Source organism: Sciurus carolinensis, chromosome 18 (genome assembly GCF_902686445.1).
Source record: "Sciurus carolinensis chromosome 18, mSciCar1.2, whole genome shotgun sequence".
Taxonomy (NCBI): domain Eukaryota; kingdom Metazoa; phylum Chordata; class Mammalia; order Rodentia; family Sciuridae; genus Sciurus; species Sciurus carolinensis.
The window spans coordinates 18,750,510-18,767,259 of NC_062230.1; the positions used below are offsets into that span (position 1 = coordinate 18,750,510).

Sequence of the window (16,750 nt, forward strand, 5' to 3'; positions counted from 1 at the left end):
GCCAAAATATTCGGAGAGGATACATTAGACATTAATTAATTTTCATATAGTCCAGGGGAAAAATTCTTTGCCCTGAATTTGAAACTTTTCTGTAAGTTTCAAAAAGAATGTTAGAAAAATCTAAAGACTCAAAGAGTATGACAGTTTGGCAATGTTCAGTTTAACATACGTAAACCTATACACCAAAAATTACCCCTGTATAAGAAGATACCAAGAAAACTAATGTTCTTAATGATGGCCCAGAATCAATTTTTATAATCATTCATTTACAATCATTTGGCAAACCTTCGCCAGGTGCTAGATTCTGTGCTAGGTTCTGAGAATATAACAGTGAACAAGAACAATGTTGCAGCTCTCAAGGTTTTCTCAGTCTTAGTAATAAGTTATGATCTCTGTCCTCAAGGATTTCAATCTATTTAATTCCAAGTCTGAGTGACAAGTAAGCGGCACTTTGGGAAATAGAGGGGAGGAGTCAGCTCCCACAAAGCACAGGTAGGCTTCCCAGAGGAGGTGGTCTTCATAGAAAGGTTATAAGTCTTTTCCTGTGGTCTCTTAGCCACATCCAGCATGGATGAGAAAAGGGTTTAACTGCTGGAGAACGATGTTGGCTATAAGTCAATCAATTAACATAAACTTATCTAATCAATAAACACACAAAGCCAATACTCTTTAAATGAGAGGGGGACATGATGGGTCTGGCCATACCAGCTCTGGTCTCTAACTACATGGGGTAGCCCAACTCTTATTTTTTATTTATTCATTTATTTGTTTTTTTAATTAAAATATTTTTTATTTTTACAGTCACATTTTGATTCATTGTACACAAATGGGGTACAGCTTTTCATTTCTGTTGTTGTACACAATGTATATTCTCGCCATTCATGTAATCATACATATATATCTTATTTTTAACACACAGGTAAAGGAGGCCAAGCTTCTGTGATGAACAGGATAAGGTGGAGTTAGAGGAGCCATTATTTTTAGGGGGACTATCACAGAAGCAGACAGGGAACCATTCCCACAGTGCACATAACCACCATCATCCCCCTGCCCCCGACCCCCACCGTCTGGACAGACCTCCGTATCTGCCAGTTCAGGAAAGTCAGACCTCTGTGTCCTAGTCTGATTCTGCTAGATAAGGATGGCTTCCCAGATTTTCCTTTCTTTTCTTTCTTCTCTCTTGCCTCCCCTATTCTCTCCTCTTCCTCCTCCTCCTCCTCTTCTCTCTCTCTCTCCTTTCTTTCTTTCTCCTGTATTAGTCAGCTTTTTGTTGCTGTGACCAAAATAACAAGAACGACTTAGAGAAGGAAGAGTTTTATTTTGGCTCACTTTTCAGAGCTCTCAGTTCACGGTCAGCCAGCTCTATCGCTCTGGGTCCCAGGTGAGACAGACTATATGACTGAAGAACATGATGGCAGAAAACTGCTTAAGTTAGGCAGCTGGGAAGCAGAGAGAGAGCATTAGCATATGGAGAGCCAGGGACAAAATATAAATGGGACACGATGGCACATACCTGCAATCCCAGTAACTCAGGAAGCTAAGGCAGGAGGATCATAAGTTCAAAGCCAGCCTCAGCAACTTAGTGAGTCCCTAAGCAATTTAGCAAGACCCTGTCTCAAAATAAAAAATAAAAAGGGGGGCTGGGGAGATAGCTCAGCCGGTAGAGTGCTTGCCTTGTAAGCACAAGGCCCTGGGTTCGATCCCCAGCACCCAAAAAATAAATAAATAAATAAAAAATAAAAAGGGATGGGGATGTGGCTCAGTGGTAAAGCACACCTTGGGTTCAATCCCCAGTACCAAATAAACAAACACACACACACATTTACACCTCAGAGGCATACCTCCAGTGATCCCAGTTAGTCCAGTCAAATTATTAATCCACCAAATGGATTATTCACTGATTGGGTTACAACTCTCATAATTTAATCATTTTGCCTCCTGCATTAACCTAGGAGTTTCTGAGGAACACTTCAAATACAACCATAATACCCCCCTTTTTTTCCACTTAAAAGAGAGAGAAGTCAGTATCTCAAATAATTACAGTGCAAATAGATTTAGATCTGACCAGGGCAAACCCTTTCTCCAAACAAAACACAGCTCCCCAAAGTCTGCTAAGAACCTGGGTTTGGATTGCATTATGTGAAGATGAATTTTTTCTGCACTTTTTTTCCAAACCATCTCATCTTGAGCTACAATGGGCAAGTTTGGAATTAGGCTAGAGCCAGGATAATAAGCCATATAACTTTGAGGGGGAGGTTCTGTGGATCAAACCCAGGGTCTCACACATGCTAAGCTCACACTCTACAACTGAGCCCCACTCCCAGGGCCAGTATAATAGTTGCAAGAGCCTGGAGTGGATTCTTTCAGGTGCAAGCTGAGGGCTGGACGTTGGGACGTGGCATCCACTGTTCTGTACCTAGTTATGGCTGCAGATAAGGAGGAAGAATTCAGTGGTCACGGTCATCACACAAAGATGAAGATGGGGATGAAGGACTAGGGATTGGGGCAGATATTGGGAAAAACTGGGAGGAGTACAGGAAAGATTAGCCTACCTGAGTATTCCACACAGTTTTGAGAATCTCAGTGTATCCTGACTCCAAAGAGCAGGCTCATTGTCAATGAGGCTCCAACATGGAAAGAAAAACCTAGTGCAATTGCATACTTAAAAACCCAAATAAATGCCAGCCACAGTGGCACACACCTGTGATCCCAGCTACTTGGGAGACTGAAGCAGGAGGATTGCACGTTGCGGACCCTATCTCAAATAAAAAATAAAAAGGGCCAAGGATGCAGTTTAGTGGTAGAGCCCCTGGGTTCAATTCCCAGTACTACAAATGCCAAATAGACTTTTCCCTCGTGTGTGTTATTTATCGCCAGAGCAGTGAAACACTGTCTCTGCTACCTTAGTGACCATCAGAAAACTGCCAAGAGTATAAAGAAATGGCCCCAGCTTATTTTCACTAAGAGACTTAAAACAACACACATACATTCACAGTTTCCATGGGTCAGGAATTAGAGCTGAGCTGGGTGCCTCTGGCTGCATTCAAGTCGTCAGCCAGGGATACAGTCATATCAAGGTGTGGCTGAGAAACAATCCACTCCTAAGCTCACTCACATAGCTGTTGGTGGGCCTCAGGTTCTCCCTTGCTGTTGGCCAGTGACATTCTTGGCCTTGTGGGTCTCTTCTTAAGGCAGCTCACAACATGGCAGCTGACTTTCCCAGACCAAGCAATCAAGAGAGTAAGACAGTACTCAAGTGGAAGCCACAGTTTTTGAAGCATACATTGGAAGTAACAACCCATCATTTCTGCCACATTCTGTTAGCTAAAAAGAAGCCTCTAAATGCAGTTCACACTCCAGGAGAGAAGATTATATAAAGGTGTGACTACTAGGAGCTGGTACTCACTGGAGCTGTCTTAGTGGCCCCCTACCCAACTCCCAATGGACTTGTGAGCTCTGCGGTCATAAATGCCCTCCCCTAGTCCCTACCCTCATTTCCTGATGGGACAAGTTAAGGTTATGGTAGCATTTTTCTGGGCTAAAGACCCAAGATGAGGGCTGGGATTGTAGCTCAGTGGTAGAGTGCTCGCCTAACGTTTGAGGCACTGGGTTCTATCCTCAGCACCACAAAAAAATAAATAAATAAAAGTATTGTGTTCATCTATAACTAAAATATTTTTTAAAAAATAAATAAAGACCCAAGATGAGTTGAGAAGACAAACTTGGTAAGGGTGAGGAGGTGGAGAAAGTCAAAGAGAGATGAGGGCAGAACACAAACAATTCCTTTCAGAGGCTACTCTGCACCAGCAGTCACGTTTTACAATCAACTGGGGACAAGACCCTGGATTCTCTCAAAATATATGAAAGTGACCTGGAGATTTGGGGCTTATCAGCAACCTGGAAAATTTTTGTTTGTTGTTTTCTAGTAAGAATATCACTGTATTTATTTTCCAGAAGATAATTTTTCTATTACTGCAACATTTTCCCCTTAAAATTGAAAGACCAACAATCAAAAAAGCCCTAAAGTTTAGAATGGATAACGTGGTCCTTCCTTTTCTTATCTCTTCCCAATTTGAAATGCTTGTATCTCATAATGGCCAGCATTCTCTTGGGATTGCAATCAGGCTTAACACATTCAAGCTTCAGCACAATCTTTTAAAGTCAGACACGTTTGGACCCCAAGAAGTCTTCTGCAGATTTTTCTTCCAGCTCACCTGTAGCAACCTCTTTATGCCACTCTTTGCTAACCCCTTCCCAGATCACTTCCTCTCTCTCTGGACCTCAGTTTCTTCATCTATAATATAAGCATATACTATGAGATGGTTCTCCAGACCCCTTCCAGAGCTACTTCATCAACAAGCTAATGATTCTATTGTATATAGTAGGATGCATGCTTATAAGCATGAATTCTTATCTGAATTAAAACTTGGCTTTTCCCGTGTTTATCCTTGTAGTTACATATGGTTATATTCATTTGGCTTTGGTGTTATATAGTATCCCATTATTTGAAATGCCATGTTTGACCCCAGGACTCCAAAGGCCCTAGCTTACTGTTAACCTGGATGACTCAATGGAAAGTTTTGGACATTTTTTAAAATATATATTTCAGTTGTAGGTGGACACAATGCCTTTATTTTATTTTTATGTGGTGCTTAGGATTGAACCCAGGGTCTCACATGTGCTAAGTGAGTGCTTTGCCACTGAGCCACAACCCCAGCCCCAGATTTGGACATGTGCTCCTCAGCAGTGGCAAGGCAGGATAAAATGGAGGGCTGCGCTGCATCTGCAAACTGGGGAAAATATGTACAGGATTGACTGAGTGCCAATTGCGCATTTGGGCTTCTTCAGATGTTTTATGAGCACATGCCTTTACTTCACAACCAAGGTTCTCCAGTTTTGATCCTCACCTAAAAACTGGAAATAAAGGAAATGGCCAGTTTCCTTCCTTCTTGCCCACCCACAACACATTCTTGGGAGTCCTTAGTTTACCTTCAGGAACAACAGGCCTTCTAGGCACTGACTTGTGTTTACCCAACAAGCCGTATATCTATTGGACTGCTGATGAGCATTTAGATTATTTTCAATTCTTGGCCACTAGGAAAAATGCTTCTAGGATCACTGTGTACTCATGTAAAAATTGAGTTCTTTCATTCAAGCCTATGAGATCACCGCTGTTTAGATCTATGAAGACCCTCCTCTATCATCTAGTTGAACTCCTCCTAATTTTACAGGGGTCCACCTGATATGCTTTCTGGAGGAGGAGAGTATTGGGGATTGAACCAAGGCTTTGCACAAGTTAGGCAAGTGCTATACCAATGAGCTGCATTCCTAGACTTAGAAGGGCCAACTTGAAACAAACTGAAATTAATGGCCCTGCTGAACTGAGTGCAGTGGTGCTTATCAGTTATCCCAGCAACTAGCGGGGCTGAGGCAGGAGGCTCACAAGTTTGAGGCCAGTCTTGGCAATTTAGTGAGAGTTTAATCTCAAAATAAAAAGCACTGGCACTGTAGCTCAGTGGTACAGCACCCCTGGGCCCCTGGGTTCAATCCTTAGTACCGCAGGTGATGGGAGGGTAGGGCCTCTGTCTGGGTATGATGGTCCATGCCTGTAATGCCAGAGACTTGGGAGGCTGAGACAGAAGGATCATAAATTGGAGGCCAGCTGCAGGAATTTACCAAGAACCTCTGCAACTTAGCAAGACCCTGTCTCAAAAAAAAAAAAAAAAAAAAAAAAGGATTGGGGATGTGGTTCCGAGGTAAAGTGTCTCTTTCAATCCCCAGTACCAAAAAAACAAAAACAAAACTCTGAAATTAAGGGCAATTCCTTATGCTGAGAGTGTTAGGGAACAGACAGATGTGAATGGTGTGAACACAAAGTTAAGAGAATTATTCTCTAAAATGGGCCCACCGTGTTGGCCCCCATATGCTTTCTTTACCAAAAAGCAATTTACCTACAGACCTGCTTGGCCTATGTAGATAGGATAGGTCACATTTCTCAGCAAATTACCTGTTATCTGCAAGGAAATGCAGGCAGGAAATAATGTTGATAAGAGAAAACCAAGTTACTTTGAAGGGAGAGAATTTATTGTTTTGGTACTAGAGATTGAACTCAGGGACACACAATCACTGAGTCTATTTTGTATTTTATTTAGAGACAGGGTCTCACTGAGTTGCTTAGCACCTCACTTTTGCTGATCCTGGCTTTGAACTTGTAATCCTCCTGCCTCAGCCTCCCAAGTCATTGGGATTATAGGCATTTGCCACTGCGCCTGACTGAAAGGAGAGATTTTGGTGACCCTCTTCACAGACCAGAATCCAGAAGACAAGGATAATTCCTCCTAACCATAAAACCTTTAAAAATGATTAAGAAGCCAATTAGAACTGGTCAGTATGGGCTAAGGTAACAGAGTTGTCATGCAGTGGGGACTTAAAAGTCTGATGTCATCTTGCTGTCAGACAAAAGTCAAGAGGTGGACGTGGGAAGGACTCTCTGGAAACTTCTCTGGAATCCCCAATAAAAATGGAGTGCAGACGAGGCACATTGTACTTCTCCTGAGAGGATTCACTCTCTCCTCTGAGAGTGTCCCCCTTCCTTTTATTAAACTCATTCTTGTTACTTTGAGCGACATGTCTGAAATCTTTCTAACTTGATTCCAAGAATTGGAGTTTGAAGTGGAGTCTTCACACTGCCTCAGTTTCATGGAAGGCTCCAGCTCTATTACAAGAGTAAATGTGTAAGGGCTACATACCTCCCTCCCCTCATGGCTAAGGGTCAGGTTTCTGATTAACATAGCCTGGCTAAATCTACTTAGGTTTATTATCTGGCTTTTGTTTCTATAAATTGTAACTGCTTTTATAGGACTGGCAGGAGATGCAATCTAGTTGCTTCTCTCCAGTTTGATCAAACTGCATAAAATTCATTTTTCCTGTTCCTTCCTTTGCCTATTTCTTATGCAGGCATGTGGCTGAATTCAGCCAGCTGGGAACCAAGCAGGATTCTGGGGCTAGGCTACTGGTAACAAACTGAGGCTGGTGTGGCACGTCTGACCCAAAGTAACTTGGAGCTGGTGGCAAAATTCAGACTACAAGAGTGAAGCCCACTTCCTGATTCCAGGATAGAGATGTGGCTCTCAGAACTGAGGGGACTTGGCAGAAGCAGGAATAGGGTAAAAGCAAGGCACTGATCTCTAGTGCAAAATTCAAGTGACTGCCAAAATAGCAACCAAGAGAAATAATATTTTAATGCAAATTTTAAACAATCAGCAAACTACAGACCATGCCAGTCACTTGTTTTGGTAAATAACACTTTTAACTGCATGCATGGCCAGGATTACAGTGAGGCCAGTAAGTCAGGGTCATGAAAATACAGGTGGAATACTCTTTTTTAAAAAATATAGATATTGTATTAATTATGGGATTTTTTGCCTTAATTTTTTTGGATACTGAATTAAAAAGCAGTTTGATTACTAAGCCCTCCTCCCCCCACCCCTGGACTCAGGATTGACTCCAGGGACACTTGTTAGCACAAAAAGACCGGGCAGGATGTGAACCTCACACATCATCTCAGCTCTTTATTCAGGGGGATGAAATGGTGCCCGTGGACCCACTCTCCTGTTGGAAAAAGAGCCACTGAACAAAGAAAGGACTGTGTTTATATAGTTTATTTTGAGGGGTGGGAGGAGGGATGTTCTGGGATATTTTCTGGCAGTTGAGGCCGAGCTGACCACTTTATTTAAAAACTATAACACTAAAAATAGGGAGAAGAAAAATGTAGTATGTGAAGGTTAATTAGTTTGTTAGTAATGGGAAACAATTATAGCATGAAGACTAATAGAATGTAGACTAATTAACTTACTAATGCTAAAGGTATTCTAGTGTGGAAGACTAATGAGTCAGTGTAAAGAAAAATGATTTTAGTGCATAACATAATTGAGGGCTTTGTTAATTTTAGTCAAGGTCCAATCAGATTTGGGGTGCCCTTCCCATGAGTTCATGGGCACAGTTCCTTTGGAGCGTAGCAAGCATGGTTAAACTTGGGACCATACTTTCCTGATGATTTAGTTGTTTCCATCCTGCTCAACAAATTACATAAGATAAGACCAGAGACACAATTAATAGTATTGTTAAAGCTAGTAACCCAGCTATAGGTGTGGAAAAGTACTTAAAAGGGCTAAGGGAAGATATCCCTTCAGCTAAACTGCTCCAGATTTCTTTATTATCAAAAGTAGGTGGTTGAGCATTAGCCATGGCCAGAACCTGAGATTGTAATTTCAACACATCCAAAAAGGCATTATGAAAAGGATCAAGTCCCATTAAATGATTACTTACATTTTGCCATTAAATCTTAGTGTCATTGCATGGAACACTAATAACACAAAAGTGAGTAATATTTGAATGGCATTGAAGTCTCTGAGTCCATTGTAAACCTTGTACTTGCTCTCCTAGCCATATGACAGAATCTTTTAGTTGCCGGACCTCATTTAGAAAATTTCTGGTCAATATGTACTTGAGATTGCCGGGTTTCGGTAAAATTCAGAGGTGGTTATCTCAGCCAAGATAACAATGTCAGCTATTAGCTACCAGACGAAATATTTAGTATTTTCACAGGGAGACAGGGGGCTATTGGCCCTTTTAACAATTTGTCCTACCACTGTTGTAATGTACAGTTCTTATATTTAACATAATACATTTTTTGTGGCACATTATATTGTACTTGAATAGGTTCAGAGAATAAAACATAGGGATTTAATTCACATGGTGTCAGAAATAATTCTTTAATCTCAGTGGATGCTTTTAGCCTTATTAGTAAAGGAATAAGTTGGGGGCTCTTCTAGTCTAGTGTGTGCTGTTATTGGAATGGGTAGGCTTTGGTTGTGGAGTTAAGTGATAGTCTGAGGAATAAGGAAAACTAAGGTATGGAAGCTAGTTTAATTTGTTAGGCAGGGATATTTGTGAGCCTCACAAAAAACAAACCTCAGAAGTTTGGGGACATCAGAGCTGGGGACTGACAGAAGTGTACGTCTTAAGTTTTATTTAAAAGAGCTATTGGTTTTATTCTAAATGCCCAGATATAGCTATGGATATAGTTTTAACTAGGTATTCAAGACCAAGTTGGTCAAATTGACCTGTTCCTGTTTATTGTTAAGAGTCAATTGAATTCCCACATGGGTCACTCATGGGGAACTTGAGAGCAGCTTCTTGGCTCTTCTAGTGCCATCTGCTAGGTAGGGTCTCCTTGATGAGGTGGCTTCCTTTGGAAGCATCAGGGATGTATCCCTTTTCCAATGACCCTTGTCTTCACAGCAGATGCACTGATTGGCTTTCCATTCTCCAGTGGTCTCAGTAATCTCCCTGATCAGAAGGTCATGTGGCCCAGAGTTGCAAAACTCCTTAGAGAAGTTCTCTTGTTCCCTGGGTTCAGGTTGACTCTGAAGGCAAGAACCAAATACTGGTTTTCTTGGCCCCTTTATTTTAATCTCAGTCTTTAAGTCTTGATCTTAAACATTCAGCAAGCCAGTGTCACCAGTCATAAAGTAAGAGTACTGGGCCTTAACTGTAATGTCCATAACCTTACAGTCATTTACCCCTCATATTTAATTGGGGCCTGCATTAGCACTATAAGATAGCTTTATATCCATCTGTCTTGTGGGTGATAGCTTATTATCTCAAATTAACCTGTGTTGTGTGTTCTTGAAGTAGTATATCTGTAAAATATTAACAAGCAACATTTATAGATTTTACAAGGAAAATACAAGATGAAATTAACAAGAGTAAAAACATGTTCAGTTTGTGTAATAGCTATTCTGAATTTTGGTGGCATTATACATTATATCTTTACAACAAACATCAAACCTTTGAATACAATTTTAAATGAGAAAGTCTGGCTTATTTCAGAGCCATTCTAATGTGTATGTAATAAGAGGGGAGGCAGAGCCCTATCTTAGATAAGGTGGGGTTCTTGGCAAATTTTAGGTAAAGTATTCTAGTTCTAAAGCTGATTTTTGCCTCTTTCTTAAATGTCATTTTACAAAGTTTGTATATATTCTTTCCAGAGTCTATATGAACATTAGTTAATATGATATTACATTTAAAACAAGAATTAAAGAAAGGCTGAGAGAGATTTTAACTTTTCTTTTGTGTGGAAAAATGGCAAAATGCTTTCATGTTTCACAACACTAACCTTTAAATAGATCAGGCTCTCATTTTTTTAAAATACATTTTAAATTCTTACCTCAGTTTAAAAAGTAATATAAAATTTTACATATACCTTATTGATAACAGGTCCTGTTATAGAATGTTGAATGATATAAGTAAATCTCCAATAAAATTTACTATTTTTATAAGTTTAAAATTACCATTACAGACAAGTTTAGTTTGGAGAATAGCAGCTTGGTAAAAATATTCTTTTAAATTTTCTGCTTAAAAGACTTGTATACCTGAAAGATATGAACATATTTAATATACAAGAAAGAGTAAGAGTACCACAATTACATTGATGCTTTTATATTAACCAAGTTTAAATTTTAAAGGAAAATTTAGACTCTGAAATGTAGTATAATACTCAAAACAGTTGTTATTTAATCAGAGTTGGATAAAACCCTAATTTCTTTAAGACTAGTTGCTCTAAAGAATAAAACTCAAAAGACATAATGTTAAGAGTAAATTAGTGTTTTAAAGAAATCCTTGTCAGCTTAACATATAGATTAAACCTTGGTTTTATATCAGTACATTAGTATTTGACTTTAGGAAAAAACCTTAAATAGCTTTAACTGATTGTCTCACGTACATATAACCAACTTAGTTACACACAAACTTGTTGAAATTTGCCCTTTATGTACATACAGACTTTCTTAGCACTTACTTAGGCCCTCGTGTATTTTGTCACACAAAGACTTTCTTACCCAGAAACATTTTCTATTTCCTTCTACCAAATATATTTCCATACCTAGAACCTTCTATTTTCTTTTTCCCTATCTGTGGACCTCATTTTTTGTTCACATTCTGAAATGACCCTTATGAAATTTCTGGATTTAGATAAATCACTCCATTTTTTTAAAATTACTCCATTTTAATAAGAGGAAATACTTTGTTACTTACAGTACTCTAATTGAAAACACAGTTGAAACTTTTAGACTCTTTGTACATAGAATTACATCAGTTTGTTTACCAATTTATGAAAACACAATGTTTCAGAATATCATCCCATGGAACTTAAGAAGTTAGGAGTAGTCGATGTTATATTAACCATTAGTAATTTAACTTTGTAAATTAATCAGATGTCTCTAACTAAGACAGTCACAGAAAAAGTGAGATGGCGGTTCTCTTGAGGCTGGGTGTCCTCTGCGGTGCTCATGGAGGGCAAGCTCTGTTTCTCTGAACCCCAGTGGTCAGACCTGCTCATGTCGCAGCATTTCTCCAGGACCTACCTACCCCAGGATGGAGTAGAGCACAGCACATTCACCTGTCACCAAACCATCATTCTGGTTCCAAGGCTGCGTCTCTTCACTGGACTAGTGAGAGGGTTGTCGTGTTTTGCTCCTGGGCCTGCTTCCAGTTGCATATTTGAATCCTTGCTCTGCAATGGACTACTCCTTGGCAGCAGTCCTCACTCTCCATAGTCACTGGGGCCTTGGACAAGTTGTAACTGACTATGTTCACGGGGATACATCACAGAAAGCTGCCAAGGCAGGCCTTTTGGCATTCTCAGCTTTAGCCTTTGCTGAGCTTTGTTATTTCAACTATCATGATGTGGGCATCTGCAAAGCTGTTGCTATGCTGTGGAAGCTTTGACCTTTTTGACTTAATATCTAAAGAATCGATTGTATGCCTATTTACCTCTGCTCTGTCATGCCATTCAACTCACAATAAGGAGAAAATAACAGATAAGTTCATTTGTGGACAGACCTTCTCCTAATCACATGGTTATTTTAGAATTTAATTGTTGAGGAAAAGGTTTGAGGAAATCTATCCAAGACATTTTGAGACCCAGTTCCGCATTCTAGTGAGTTAATGGGTTGTCTTCAAGTTCATGAGACTCACAGTACAACTAAACTTTACATATGAACTTTTGCCTTTTGTCAGTCTCTTAAAGAGAATTCAGCTTTATTATTATCAATAGATGATCATATTTCTGCATTTGTCTTGGAAATGATGTACAAAGGGAAAGACTGTTAATTCATGAGTAAAGACTTTGCAAATAATTAGTGTTTAATTTTAGAAATTTCCCTGTCTGTTCACTTGATACCAGCCACTGATGATTTTATGTCTAGGTGAACTTTAAAATTAGGAGATACTAAAATCTCAAATTATAGATTTCTAAATCCTAGGAAGAAAGATTGGAGAGCTTCTGAATTTAGAGATGCTCCAGTTAGAGAAGATGTCTTCCTAGTAGACATATCAGAATATTACAAATCCTAAACAGATTTAATCCTCAAATGTGTTTCACTTAAAACCATTTTTCTGTGTTGCAGCCCAGGATTTTTAAAAAAACACTTGTTTTTCTTCAGTCTCAGGTTGGTCCCTTGCTGGTCCTGCTGACTTTGTAGTTTACATTCCAATGCAGGATCCAGCAAGGCCAGGCCAGGGAATTTGCTGCCTAGGGCTTTTTAACCCCTTTTTCCCCGGTTGGTAATCAGGTCAGGTTAGGATGCAGAAAATTGTGAAACATCAATTTGTTCCTCACTGAAGCATGCCATTGCCTGCTGGATTGGTCAGGGTTAAAGGAGGATATTTACCAATTAGTTGGGCCCTTAAAATCTCTTCAGAAGGGAAATATTTGCCTGTTTCTTGTCCCTTCACCATCTCTATAACTTGGGGCTCCTTGGATATATTAGGGGACTTGGGAAGGTGTCTGCACTGAAGGGAGGGTTGCTTTTTCCCTGGGTGATTTCCTTTAGCATTTCCTACTTTACTTGGGTGTGGGAATTTTTTGACATTCCCTCAAGGAGGCAAGTGACCTTATGCTGTAAACTGATAATCCCAGGGTCCTGGGGTTGGTACCTCCAATCAGGTTCAACTGAGGGCACAGCAGTGTCTGCTGTCTGGTAGATTTCGGGTTTTGACTGTGCAAGAGATCTGCAAGATCTGCCAGATATGGGCACATTTATTATTGGTCAGGGTGGAATTTAGTATATACTATCTGTTTGCCCATGTGAGGTGATATACCTCAGTCAGATGGGCAAATTCCTTCCTATATTTGGCAGGGTTTTCAGGAAATGAGTCTAATTTGTTCTCTATTTGGGACATACCTGTCCTGGAGAAGAAGATATGAACTTGATGATCCCTTTAGTCCCTACCACTTGCCGAAGAGGAGAGGAAACATATGCCTTGCTGAAAGTGTCTTTTGACCTTGTATGGGGAGGGGATGGCAAAGGGAAGGGAGAGTGTGGAGTTAGTGAAGAAGGGTGTGATAGTGGAGCTATAGGACTTTGGGGAGGAGGATCTGATGCTGCAGCGATGGGGCTTTGGGGAAGAGAACCTCGAGGGGAGAGGGAGTCCTCAGGGGAGGCTGTGGGGCCCTTGGACCTGTAAGGATGGGGATCATCTCCTATCTCCAGGGCTGTGAATGAGGAAGGAGATTGTAAATTTGTTGCTAGCAACTGTAACATAGTACAAGGCTGGTATAGGGAGGGGTTTAAGTGGAGGAGGGTAAAAGTCTGTAGGTATGGGAGTTCCAAGTGCTTGCCATTTTGGATTAAATATTTTTCTAAAGATTGTAGAACCTCTTTATGGAGAGTTCCATATTTGGGCCATGTATGTTGGCTATCCAATTTATACTGTGGCCAGTATTTGAGCACTGAGCTTAATGAGGCGTTTCATTTGGAGGTCAGTATGGGAATAGAGGGTTTTAAAATTGGTCAAGAGACAGCCAAGGGGGTGTCTCTAGGAATTAATTGGGTAGTTCCCATATTTGGAGAGGCTCAACAGAAGTGACAACAGAGAGCAAAGCATCCTCTGCACTCTTTATGCCACTCAGTGTACCAGTCCTGGACTGGAATTCCCCACGAGGGACTGGGGAAATGTCTTTCCCTCAATCCCAGTGGTAAGGGACTTGATCCCTGGTTTGCCTAACAGTGGAGTCTCTATCCATCATAGAAGAAATGAATGAAGGGCAAGTTCCTGGCTAATAAATGGGGCCTCACAGGTCCTAAGGGATGAGAAGGCTGGCAGTGGATGTAGAAGCGAAATGGCAAGTAGATAGGTCCCTGACTCATAAGGTTTGCTGGGTGTGCAAGGGAAGGGAAGATTGGGGAATGGAAGAAGGCCTCCTTTAACGCCAACAAAGGTATGATATAAGTCCCTTTACTGTTCACACGGCATAAAGCCCCAAAAGTTTAGTAGGTGGTTGATGTCTGGTACCCCTCAGGGCTGTCGGAGTCAGATCTTGGACTCAAAGCCTTCATGCAATGCTAGGGAGTTGCCCTAGCCAGATGCCTTCAGCTGTATTTGATCCTTCCTCCTGTTTCACGCACCAAACTTCTCCCACACAGTTGTTGACATCTGGTACCGCTAAGGGCTGTCAAAGTTAGATTTCAGTAAGTAGGAAGGAGTTCGGAGTGATGGTTGCAATTCCACAGCACCCAACTCAAAAGTGAGAGTGCTCATCTGGGGCAAGGAGGGGACAGTCAGCTAATCTCTGAGTATCTAACCTAGCTCCTCTGCATTCTGGAAGTCTTCAGTGTTCCTCTATGGAGTCAGTGTTTTTGTACTAATAGAATTTCCCATCAGGTTAATGCAAAATAAAGCTGGTATACTCTACTACAAAGAAGCTTTGGCTTTCCACCTCTTCCTCGAACTTCCCCAAAAATTCTGGTACCACGTACAGAAGACTAAATAACATTGTCTAAAATGACATGTGCATCATGTTGATAGAAAAGAAACTGAATACTTTCTTTTTTAATGGCATCAGGGTGAGCCAAAAAAAAAAAAATTGTTTTCATGAAATAACTGCCTAAATACTATCAACTGCATAGTTCAACTGTCCTAGTTTTTCTCTATCAAATATTATAAAATTCATACCTTAGAATGCTTCTTTATTTTCAAAATGAAAATAGTTTTGTTATTACTTTATATCAAATGTTTACACTATACAAATTCTTATTCAAGATATCTAGACTTGGTTTTTATAAAAAGTTAATCATGTGTGCAAAAATTCAATTCTTTCCCCATTTATTCCAATACAATGGATGATCAACTACAGCAATATTTGTATAGTGAATCAAAAATAAGTGGGGAAGGCAGTCCATATTTTGTTTGTATTTAAAACATATTTTGTTTGTGTTTAACATGAAGTTTTATCATCATGCATCAACTACTCTATTTAATTCAGGATGAGTACCACAGCAACTGGAAGAGGGAGAAAAAAGTGTTTTTCTTTTTTGGTTATGTAAACAAAGTAACAGTAACTTCAAAAATAAAATGAAACCTGAAAAAAAAAAAAAAGTTAGATTTCAGACCCAAAACCTTCATACAGCACCAGAAAGTTGCCCTGGTTGGCTGGGCTCAGTTGTCTTGGGCCCTCTATCTCTCGCACCAAATGTCTCCTGCATAAAGTGGACAGCAAAGGGCAGGAGAGGCCTACGTCCAACAAGTAAGGAAAATGCAGTCAGTTTGGAGATTCAGCCATAGCTCCTGTGAGCAGTGGCTGGGGGTCCTCCCAGGTTTCAGAGAGCCTTGGAGGTGCCGGCAGATCATGGTCAGTCTTCAGGTCTCATCAGCTGTTTAACTGACTTTGGGGGAAGGGAAGGGGTTGCAGAGAAGTAGGGAATGTTACCTTGCTGTCGATTTCTGGTCAGGGAACCAAAATGTTAGCACATAAAGACCAGGCAGGATGCAAACCTCACGTGTCATCTCAGCTCTTTATTCAGGGGGATGAAATGGTGCCCATGGACCCACTCTCCTGGTGGAAAAAGAGTCACTGAACAAAGAAAAGGATTGGATTTATATAGGTTATTTTGAGGGGTGGTCTAGTGAACATATGTCAGTTTGCTTGAACAGTCAGGAATGTGAGCCTTTCGGGCAAGGTCTGGGGACAGTGCCTAAAAAGGATTTTTGGAGGAGATAACGCCTCCTAGAGACTGTTTTCTTTTGAGGATGATAAAACATCCTCTTTGCCTGCAACCAGCATATGGAAAACATTCATCTTGGGAGATGAAATCTGTCAATGTAAGGCCTTCATTCTTACTCCCTTTTCTTGTCCCCAGGTTTCACTATTTTGGGAATTTTTATTCTCCATATCCATTAACACTCTACTCCTGAGCTACATCCCCAGCCCATTTTATTTTTTGAGACAGGGTCTCACTAACTTACCCAGAGTGGTTTCAAACTTGAGATCCTCCTGCCTCAGCCTCCCAAATTGCTAGGATTATAGGCATGGTCCACCTCGCCCATCTTAATTACTAAAGCTTTTTTTGGCGCCTCCTTAAATTCTGTGCCAGAAGCCAAGTGCCACAGGCCAATGCCTCATCTCACTCTTGATCCCATTCCAGCAACCCAGTGTTCCCCTTCAACCTGTGCCAACCTTCTCTACGCCTCCTTCAAGGCCTTTCCGCCCGGTGCTTCACTACCTCCCACCCCTAGAGGGTGCAGTCAGCCCGCCCTTGGCTGGTCAATCCCCTTCGCTTGATTCCTTGGTGAGCCAACCCCTCCAGGAGAACGAGGGCAGGAGCACGCTCCGGGAGGGGAGGGGCTGTCGAGTGCGCGTGCGCATAGCTCGGACTTCACCCCCCCCCACCCCCGCCCGCGCCGTCAC

General features: G+C 40.9%; 1 pseudogene; it reads left to right on the forward strand.

Moving 5' to 3' along the window:
* The first annotated feature begins 11,311 nt into the window (after positions 1-11,311).
* On the forward strand, positions 11,312-11,790 carry LOC124969815 (succinate dehydrogenase [ubiquinone] cytochrome b small subunit, mitochondrial-like; annotated as a pseudogene).
* The last annotated feature ends 4,960 nt before the right edge of the window (positions 11,791-16,750 follow it).